This window comes from Apostichopus japonicus, chromosome 17, assembly GCF_037975245.1.
Source record: "Apostichopus japonicus isolate 1M-3 chromosome 17, ASM3797524v1, whole genome shotgun sequence".
Taxonomy (NCBI): domain Eukaryota; kingdom Metazoa; phylum Echinodermata; class Holothuroidea; order Aspidochirotida; family Stichopodidae; genus Apostichopus; species Apostichopus japonicus.
In genome coordinates this window covers 13,679,095-13,689,648 of record NC_092577.1, presented here as the reverse complement: position 1 = coordinate 13,689,648, position 10,554 = coordinate 13,679,095, and the positions used below count along the sequence as shown (strand labels likewise).

Genomic DNA, 10,554 nt, shown 5'->3' with positions numbered 1-10,554 from the left:
TATTGTGTCTATTTTTTTTTCATTCCAGAGGAAAAAATATCTTGAAATAAAAAAAATCTCTGAAATTTTGCGGACGCTGTAGCGTTCACGTGTGTCGTAACGGTATTATTTTTCACGAATCGTATAGGTAACGTTGCTTTCAGCCGGTCATATTTAGCACGATCGGCTTTGAGTAATTTCCGATCCTGGCGGTTCTGAGATAATTCGCATTTTGGTGTGATGAAATGAATTTCACGCTAGCAATGATACACTTTCACAGGAAAAACTCTGTGGGCCTACAATGCTGGAGATTCTTCAAAAATGCGGGAGTTTTTTGGAAAATGCGGGAGATTCGGACAGGTGGGCGGGTGAGCGGGAGACGACCCGAAAAATGCGGGTGACACCCGCCCAAAGCGGGTGACTTGGCAGCACTGTATTATATACGTTTTTATTATATACGTTTCCAAGCACTCGTACTGATATTACGAACACTTCCTAACAATAATCTGATAGAAGCTTGATATGTATACTGTCCATACTGCCAGTACGACTGACATAAAAAATACAGTCAAAAATAATTGTCACATGTGGGTGAAATGATGCCCGCCAAATATCACGCCCTCGCTAGCAGATCTCCATAGTAACGTTTATTCTTTGGGAAGAATATTTGCGAAGAAAGAGCATCCCTTTGTTCATGACAATGCATATTATAATTAATTTCTAAACTTATAATTAAGCCTAAACTGTAAAAATCAATATAATGTGAAAACGACTGAGCCTACATTATAATTCCATATGTTTGTACTGTTTGAGAGTATATTTACATCATTGATATTATATATATATATATATATATATATATATATATATATATATATATATATATATATATATATACATATATATGTATATATATATATATATTTACAAGTGATTTATATTGATTTATTTTCTTATTTATTTATGTTATTTATTTGTATACAAGAGATAATATTTACAAGTGTGATGATTCAAGTATAGTATCCTTTCTAATTATTCATTATGATAGGTTTCTTTCAATATTCACTTAATGGTTTGAATATTTGGACGTTTATGAGGTATAGAGAGGTTAGATGAACTCTTTGCTAATGAGGGCCTTGCTAAATGTCACATTCTTTGGTAATATCCTCATTGGAACTAAGGGTCTTCTGCAAAACCCCTCAATATTGCATTTAGTCAGAGGCAAGGCAAGGAGAACTCAACTATTTGATTCGAGCTATGTGAAAACTATTTGGTGTACCCCCACCCCCCCCCCCCCCCTCAGTATCCAACCACATGTAGATTGTATCTTACTTCTAAACAAACATGAAAGAGTGGTAAATAGAGGTGTTTCTATTCGTTACATCCCTGGTAATACTCAAATTGATTTGCCTGGTGATCCCAATATTCACCTTCTTCATCTTATCGATCCTCCATTGGCGGACATTGTTGCCTGTGAAGGGGATCTAGGTGGAGGAGATACCCCCCTCTCACTTTTGATAAATGTTTATATCATCAAGGGTACGAAGATAGTTACAAAATGTGTTACACTGTGCAACTTTGATTTATTTACATTGTCCAATTTTTCCCTCCACAAATATAAGAAATTTGTTCTTTCTTGCGATTTTTTTTTTGGCGACCTCCACTTTGAGTACCAGGTTTTTTTTTTATCCCCCCCCCCCTTCCTCCTTCACAGACCTTCCACTATATTACTCTACCTCTCTGTGATTTTGAGACAAGCTTTGTCCAAGTCCTTTTGATGGCAGTGTATCGTTTACTGAGTGTGAAAAAATCTCAAATCATAGCTTCAAACTGGGGGTGGCGTAGTGTCCTGAGGTATACCGTTTCTTAGAAGCTTTAAAACCGCGGTGAGGTCTGTTGACTTATACCTATTTCTATGAAGCATTCGTAGCATAGATATTATAATATTATCTTTAACATCTTAGAAGATATTTGTGAGATTATCTCTTTGAGAAGTATAGAAATTTATGATATATTTCCACGTTTCAATTTAGTCACAAGAAGTGCCCGATTCTGAAAAGATAAAGTGAACTGTTTGTATGATCGAGTACAGTGCTATTGATGCAATATGTATGGAGTACAGCGATATGGACATAATATTATATGAGATAGTGCTATGGTTATATTATAATTGAGTACAGTGCTATGGATACAATATGATTGAATACAGCGATATGGACATAATATTAATGAGTACAGTGCTATGGATACAGTATGATTGAGTACAGTGCTATGGATACAGTGTGATTGAGTACAGCGATATGGACATAATATTAATGAGTATACAGTGCTATAGTTGTATCATGTTTGGGTACAGTGCTATGGATACAGTATGATTGAGTACAGTGCTATGGATACAGTGTGATTGAGTACAGCGATATGGACATAATGTTAATGAGTACAGTGCTATAGTTGTATCATGTTTGGGTACAGTGCTATGGATACAGTGTGATTGAGTACAGTGCTATGGATACAACATGATTGAGTACAGCGATATGGACATAATATTAATGAGTACAGTGCTATAGTTGTATCATGTTTGGGTACAGTGCTATGGATACAGTGTGATTGAGTACAGTGCTATGAATACAATATGATTGAGTACAGCGATATGGACATAATATTAATGAGTACAGTGCTATAGTTGTATCATGTTTGGGTACAGTGCTATGGATACAGTATGATTGAGTACAGTGCTATGAATACAATATGATTGAATACAGCGATATGGACATACTACTAATGAGTACGGTGCTATGGATACAATATGATTGAATACAGCGATATGGACATACTACTAATGAGTACGGTGCTATGGATACAATATGATTGAATACAGCGATATGGACATACTACTAATGAGTACGGTGCTATGGATACAATATGATTGAATACAGCGATATGGACATACTACTAATGAGTACGGTGCTATGGATACAGTGTGATTGAGTACAGCGATATGGACATAATGTTTATGAGTACGGTGCTATGGATACAGTATGATTGAGTACAGTGCTATGGATACAGTGTGATTGAGTACAGTGCTATGGATATAGCCTAAAATGAATGAGTATACGGTGCTACTCGAGACATTTTACCTGAACGAGACATCATATATATAACATTATGTGAAGAGATAATGTTATTTACGCACAGGCTCCATCAAAGAAGGAAACTGGTTAGCTTGGGGTTTATAACTAATGTAACATAATCTCAGTATGAACGGATATCATTCATATTATTAAACTTGTCACGTGCTCAAGTGTCAAAATAAGTTCCTAAACCTTTTCATTCGATGAATGTAGCCGTGATTCTGTATCTTACAGAATCTACTTGGATGCTGAATACTAATATGCATGACGTCACCATGCCCTTGGCTGAGCTGCTCTAACGGTGTGTGTATCTATTGAGTTTTCTTGCTGACTGAAATACAGTTTCGGAAGGATAGCAGTATAACAAACATAATGATAAACATCATACACTGCAGCTTTTATCAATATCACGCATAATATAAACCCCATCTCTAACGGTTGTATATATTCATTATTAACGGAGTCAGTCGGTAGGGTAACACTGAGTGCCTCCTATGGTGGCTTATACCATCGTATAATTTATCCAGTTAATATATTCCAGTGAATTCTCAGTGGGTGTGGTCACCACATCATGGGGAATGCGGTGATATGGAAGGCCAATGGGGTCATCATGGAACCGACGTTAGTAATGATTTGGTTTGGTTGTTTGGGGGGGGGGGGCGAAAGTATCATTCCGCCCCCCCCACGCTTCGCAAGTCAGAAAACCCTTTTTTCATTTCTCAATAAATGATAACAACATTCGTCATTTTACTCAGAACATTTTGGTAGAAAAAAATCTCATTTGGAGCACCAAATTGCATCTGAGGCCAGGTGAAAATGCAAAATTATTTACAAAATGGAGTGGGTGTTGAAGTGTGCTATATTGCACCAAATTGCATCTGAGACCACCTGGAAATGCAAAAAAAAATTCCAAAGGGGAGGGGGACACCACTTCCCCTTAGATCCCTCCCCCAGGCCGGCCATCAGTCTTCAGCCACCCCACTCAAAAGTACCTTCCTACGCCACTAATGCCAGCGCATCATCAACCTGCTTGCCTGCTAGCCTACGTATATATGACTGATATATATACTGTAATATCAAAGCCAACGTTAAGCAACACATATGAAAATCGACATTGTTAGACCTTTGTATAAATACAATTGTCATATATGAACAGGTACTGACGAAAAATAGTTGTTTCATTTCTCTAAACCGCTCATAAACGTTGTAAAAATTATATGCAGTTACTTATTTCATATCACCCCGAATTACTAGTTTCTGATGGCCTGATCAGGGTAATGCAATGTAGACTCTAATTAGGCTTACATTCACCTGTACAATGTGAGTGAAAACGTACACATATTTACAGAGTTATCACGGTACTGTAAAAAGGATGTCGGTGATATAAGAAAAAGAAAAGATATAAAAAGAACATCATATCACACTACCAAATCCCGGTGGGCGTTCTTCACGGCAGGACGCCACATTTCGTTTTAAGTCATAAAAAGGTGTGTTCTTTATGTACATCAGTCACGTCAGCCACGGGCAAAACATATATAGGCCACCTATATCTATATCGTCTGCGAGAAATAAATAAATACATAAATATGGAACAGACTTATTGATATGGGACAAATGCTGTAGTATATAATGGTACCCGTAAGGTTACATTTACCCTATGGCGTCTGGCAACATAATATATCGAACGCGGAAATTTTGTATCGTTTTTGTATTAGAAATCAGATTTTGTAATCAGCAGATAGCTGTCTGAAATAGAATTCCATAATAGAATTCCAAAAGACTTCATCAGGGGAAATCTATTAGCTATTTAAACGAGAAACGCCTTTTAACGTCCGTGCGGAAATGAAATTGATTGTTTGAACGTTCCGTCCAACCTCTTCAGTTACGTTAACAAGTGAACGTGTCTTTCTACAATTTAATCACCCAAAAAAGGGGGTGGGATTCACGGGTCCCCCCTCCCCCCCCCCCGTTCCGTCGACTATGTTGAATTATGTCAGTGACGTGCACAGGATTCAAAGGTCGAGCGGAGAGGACCGGGGCAATCAATTTCCATTTTCCCCGACCGATTTTGGTAGGGGCATGAATCGATAAGTACGGGCTTTAGATGGATATCAAAAATGTTACGAAAGAGGAGTGTGGAGGTCCTCCCGAGAAAGAAATCAAAGTTTAGAGTTCTAATGCTGCATTCTGAATTATATTTAGACTACAAGCTAGGTCTGTAACTTTGTCTAAACGCAAGGTCGTGTCCTTGCCCCCTCCCACCCCCTTGCACACGCCGCTGGCAAATCTTATACTGGGACATGGACGGTAGATGTAATGTGTGGTAACAAAATACAAATAACGGGAGGCAGAGTGCCACTGTCGAGTAAATGGATTAATAAAATGGTCTTCTGAGAATGAACTAAAACTTCATTTAACCACTGAAAGCATGATTATATAGTCTTTAACCTACTCTAGAAGTCAATCATGATGTTAGTCAAACCAGAAACCATTTGTGAAGTCTAAAGTTGGATCTCGGGAGAGATCCTGTGAAGAGAACCGAATGGAACACAAATAGCCTACCATACAATCATTTTACCGCATATATATATATATATATATATATAAATATATATATATATATATATATATATATATATATATATATATATATATATATATATATATATATATATATATATATATATATATATATATATATATATATAACTGCCGTTGTCATTGAAAAGTGGGCCTAAATCGCATTTGACATCCTTAGACAATTCAATTGAAGGTAAAGTAGAAAGATCATACAGTCTGTTGAAAGAAGTATCGGGAACGGACATTAATGTAAGATAAGCTACATATATCGTCTGCTTCGATGTAAAGTGGTGTTGGACGACTTTCCCGACAAAAAGTTTGACGTCACTAATGACTATCTATAGCGGTTTTGGGGTGGGTGGACGGTATATTCGAACTGTTGCTTACTCATAATTACAGTGCGCCCACCCAGTCCCCATTTTGCATATTCCCTGGCCGGTTTCCTGAACCCTCTTTTGGTTACACGTGATGTCCACCTCTCCTTTAAACATATGTATATCCAAAAAAGAAAAAAAGGTCGAAAAACACAGCTTGATGCCGCTTTATAGTTAGTGTATATTATTAGCTATTGATGAAGGTAGGGCAGTTAATGTAAATATTAAAGTCCTTGCAAATGACAGGTGTCATGTGGAAAAGGGTTTACTTTAGCAATTTAAATCCTACTAATCATAAAAAAGGTGGGTTTATACACCTGGGGTGTCACGCAGTAGGCAGTACTACAGGGATAGGCAAAAGCATGATTGCATGACGATGTAAATATCACGAACATATCACGAAAATAACACAAAAAGTTAATAAAAACCAGACAAATTTAAGAAAAAAAGGAACGTTCACTGATCTGTTAAACTTTAAATATCATTCATATATTGCGATGAATTTTGGGGATGGTATGTCGATAGCATTGGAAACTATAACATCCTATTACAAAAAAAAATAATAATATGTGTATATTATCTACCATTTTGTTTGGCCTATTGTTTCCAACAATACCCTATCTTTCTGTTTGACTGTATTTAGCGAGGTAGGCAGGGAGATGGGCACTTTTCTTGTACCTTGGAGGGGTGGGGGGGGGGGGGTCCAGTAGATCCTAGTTAAAAGGATTTAAAGTGTACTCATTCCAATCACAGGTGTGGGGTGGTGGGATTTATGATCCCCTGATTTCATTATGGGGTATTAAGGTCACCAAAAGTATACGTGGTTGCGCCTTGACGAGTGGGTGTGGGGGTAATCACGGTGAATGCTGAACGCACATATTCGTCATTCTGGATTTTTGGCATTTGGTACGTTTCTAATAGTAGGTTCTCAAAGATTTTCTATACTAATGGTATTCTACAGTTTTCGTCTGAGGTGGAATTATATAAATTTCTAGAGGCAAGCAGCAACATTGCGATGATACGGTATTTGTTTGAATATCTCACATTTAAGTAATTTAATTGGATATTCTCTGTGATGGAGCTATAACTACATATGAAGCCAATTATGTTTTCAGTTGGTAACATTAGTCTCTGGTATCTTATCCTGTGATCATGAGGGTCATACCGTTTATTTTCATCATCGAAAATATCAATTGAAAATTAATGAAAACGTAACATAGATTTCAAATCCAAGTGTAGAGGCAACGAAAAGGGTTTGCCTGTGGAAGGAGGGGCGGGGAGGGGGGGGGGGTAGTGGGGTGTTTACAAACTTCGTAGACAAAATCACCTCAATACGTAGTTATATAATATGAAACCTCTGAGCATTCTGTAATCTGTATTACAAATTCTAGTACAAGTTGTTCTTAAAACTTAAATGTTTCAACGAAACGGGTACTTTCTAATTAGTTTGATATTTCAACCATAGGTCACTTTTTCATTTCAAAAATGGAAAAGGGGTACTTTTCAATAACAAAGAAGGGCCCTTTAAACTTATGACAAGGGGCACATTTCAGGTTATAAAAGTGTGTGGGGGGGGGGGCGAGGTGCACAAGCCCCCATCTCCGCCACCCCTTTCTTTGGGCAAACCTACCGTGACTGACATGACTAAACCTGGCTTGTGTTACCTTCATCATGAAACTAGTTTTAACTTGAGACGGTATCAAAGGGAAACGTAGCACACTTCACCTGCTAGGGGACATCATGACATTAAACATGGGAATACCAGAGCCGTATATATAGAGAGAGTTTGGCCAACTGGCGATTTGTGACGTCACACGCAAACCATGGGCATCAAAATAGGTCCAGTTGTCGTTACCAGTTGCGCGAAACACGAAAAACACCACACACAATATATAGCAGCTTTGCACACTGTGCTCGTTGCGAACAAACGAAGCGACTCAGAATGTCAGATTTTGACAGGCATACGAGGAACAAAATGGATATCAGGTAATGAATTAGAGTATGCGTTAGTTAATGACATTTACGTTTATCTTCACACCTGAAATGCATAGAAAACTAGCTGAAAACCTGTCATTACACTTGTTTTATTTTACGCCTCATACTAGTACTAGTCCTACTATAGTCATACAAATGAAAAGCACACATCACAGTCCTGGCTAGGCTAGATTACAGACGCACAACTATAGCATCAGGCCTACATTAATAGATCCTTCAATTAAATAAAGTAGGCCTACACATAAAATGACAATTTATGCTTCACTGATCTTTTCAGGTTTGCCAAAAAGTAGTTGTACCAGAGGTCATTGTATTAAACTCCAGAAGTTACATAGTAGGATTAATATTCGGCATAACTTTTTCTCTAAAGTCTAATACAACTTATACAATGGTTGTGAATGGATGGAATGGTTTGCCTGAGAAGGTTGAATTGCAAGTAGTGTGAATGGGTTTAAGAATACTTTGGATGAGTACATTAAGCATTGTAATTGGGTATGACATTTGATGTCCTCGGTTTTATTCATCTCATATAGCCTTAGGGTCCTTAATGGGGACTTGAATGTCTCTCCTGGTCTTTTTTTCTACTAAACTAAACTATATACTTGAGTGTAGGAGGTAGCAATAGTTGGGAGTCTGTGGGCAAACCTAAGACTGATATTGTGGTGTTAATTTCTCAGGAATGTAGTACTAGGCTATAGTAGGTGCAACAGATTGAATGGGTCTGTCGAGAAAAAAAAAAACCTGCAACAACTGAATACTGGTGTATGTTGTAGCTTATGTATTTTCCATTAACATATATACTATACGGTCATGTCCTTAATAAGGTTTCATGGATCACACTGACATAGTGTGCCTACTTGTCAGTGTTGTCAACTGAGCACAGGGCTGATGACATCATTCAGTTTGTTATTATGCAGACAGCAAATGGCCATAATGATAATTATTAATTGTTACTTATTCTTCATACTGCCCTTACTGGCCTTACCTGAACAGTGATGTATAAAAATGCAAGAAGTCGTTAAGCTTTTCATTTAAGAATCGTTTCAGCCTGTCCTATTTCAAACATATGATTGGCAGGTTTCCACGTTACATAGCTTATCAAAATGGAGCTGTTCTGTAAAGCAAGAAAATCACACATATGCATGCATACAAACACACTCATATATAACAATTTCTGAATATCTTTTCAGTTGCCCAAAGGTACTGGAATGCAAGCTCTGTTGGGTGAATTAAAAAACCCTCATTGTACTCTTTTATCATGGTCAGCGTAGCTGGAACCAGCAATGATGGTGATGTGGATTTGTCAGTACCTAGACAAGAATTCAATAGCTGCTTTGTGTTGAAGTGGGTTCAACTTGCTCAAGGCCATGACAGGATGACGACTAGACATTAGGATGAATTATCTGTTGCAGAGCTGTATAAACCAGGCAGTTGCTAAAACATCCATTGGGTGACCCTCACAGTCTACCAGGCACTGCATCACAGAAACAAAATGAAGTGTGTGTTATACCTTCATCTTATGAGAGTGGAATGGTATCAGTGTGGCCTCCGTCAATTTGGCTTCAAGTCTTTGTTTTCTTGAAAGCTGAGAAGATCTTTCAGTGGTTTCACACTGACCTCTGTACTTGACAATTCATGTGTATTTGCCAGCTCAGGAGGAAGCCAGATATTAATTACATTAACCAATGCTGACTTTTTTTTGGACATGTGGTACATCTGCAAGGAGGTGAAGGAAGCAGTTGGAGTTGCATGGATGTGGAATCTTGTTGATAGTCTGGCAGTCTTATCCACAGATTATCCCAAAGCTTCTCCACATTGCCACATTCAGAACTTATTACATTGATAAACTTGAAAATTGCAGGAATCTAACGAAGCACCCATCAAGGGAATTTGTTTGTATAATTATTGAAAGCTGTGACCTTCTGATGTGACAGACTAATGTGAAATAAAGGGCAGTAGATTACCTTGTAAATGAACCTTGTTATTGTTTGATTGTATCTAATGTTTGCAAAAATTTTAAGTTGCATGCTACCAATTGAAGCATAATTCTTTCTCTATTAATGGGATATAAATACTTCTCCTTAAAGGGTGTGGAGACTCCCGCACAAAGAAACGTCTCATGCCGGTTATCTGACCTAGTTTCGAATGCGGTGTAACAGAAGTGTTAGACACCACCATTGATCCCAGAAAATACACATACAGCTTGCTACCATCTGTAAATAGACATTAGTGTACAGTCAATACAAACATCACAGTCAATACCCACAACACAGTGCACATAGCAGCGTGGACATCTCAGGTCTAGATAAAAGATAACAAGGTATCAGGTTTCATTACTGTCTACATTTTGTAGCGACACAAAAAAAACTTCACTTGCAAGCAACGGAAAGTAAACTTTTTCAGAGCGCGGCATGCGGTTCAGGGCAAGTCTTCAATACCTTTAAATATACTGCATCGGTTGTTGTCACTTGATCATTTGCTTGTGTGTGAGCTAA

At 37.8% G+C, this 10,554-nt stretch overlaps 1 long non-coding RNA gene across 1 annotated transcript; it reads left to right on the top strand.

Moving 5' to 3' along the window:
- Window positions 1-7,841: 7,841 nt before the first annotated feature.
- LOC139984664 (uncharacterized) lies at window positions 7,842-10,035 on the top strand. The gene is made up of 2 exons (XR_011799136.1): window positions 7,842-8,050; window positions 9,250-10,035. It is a non-coding gene; the product is annotated as an uncharacterized lncRNA (long non-coding RNA).
- Window positions 10,036-10,554: the final 519 nt, after the last annotated feature.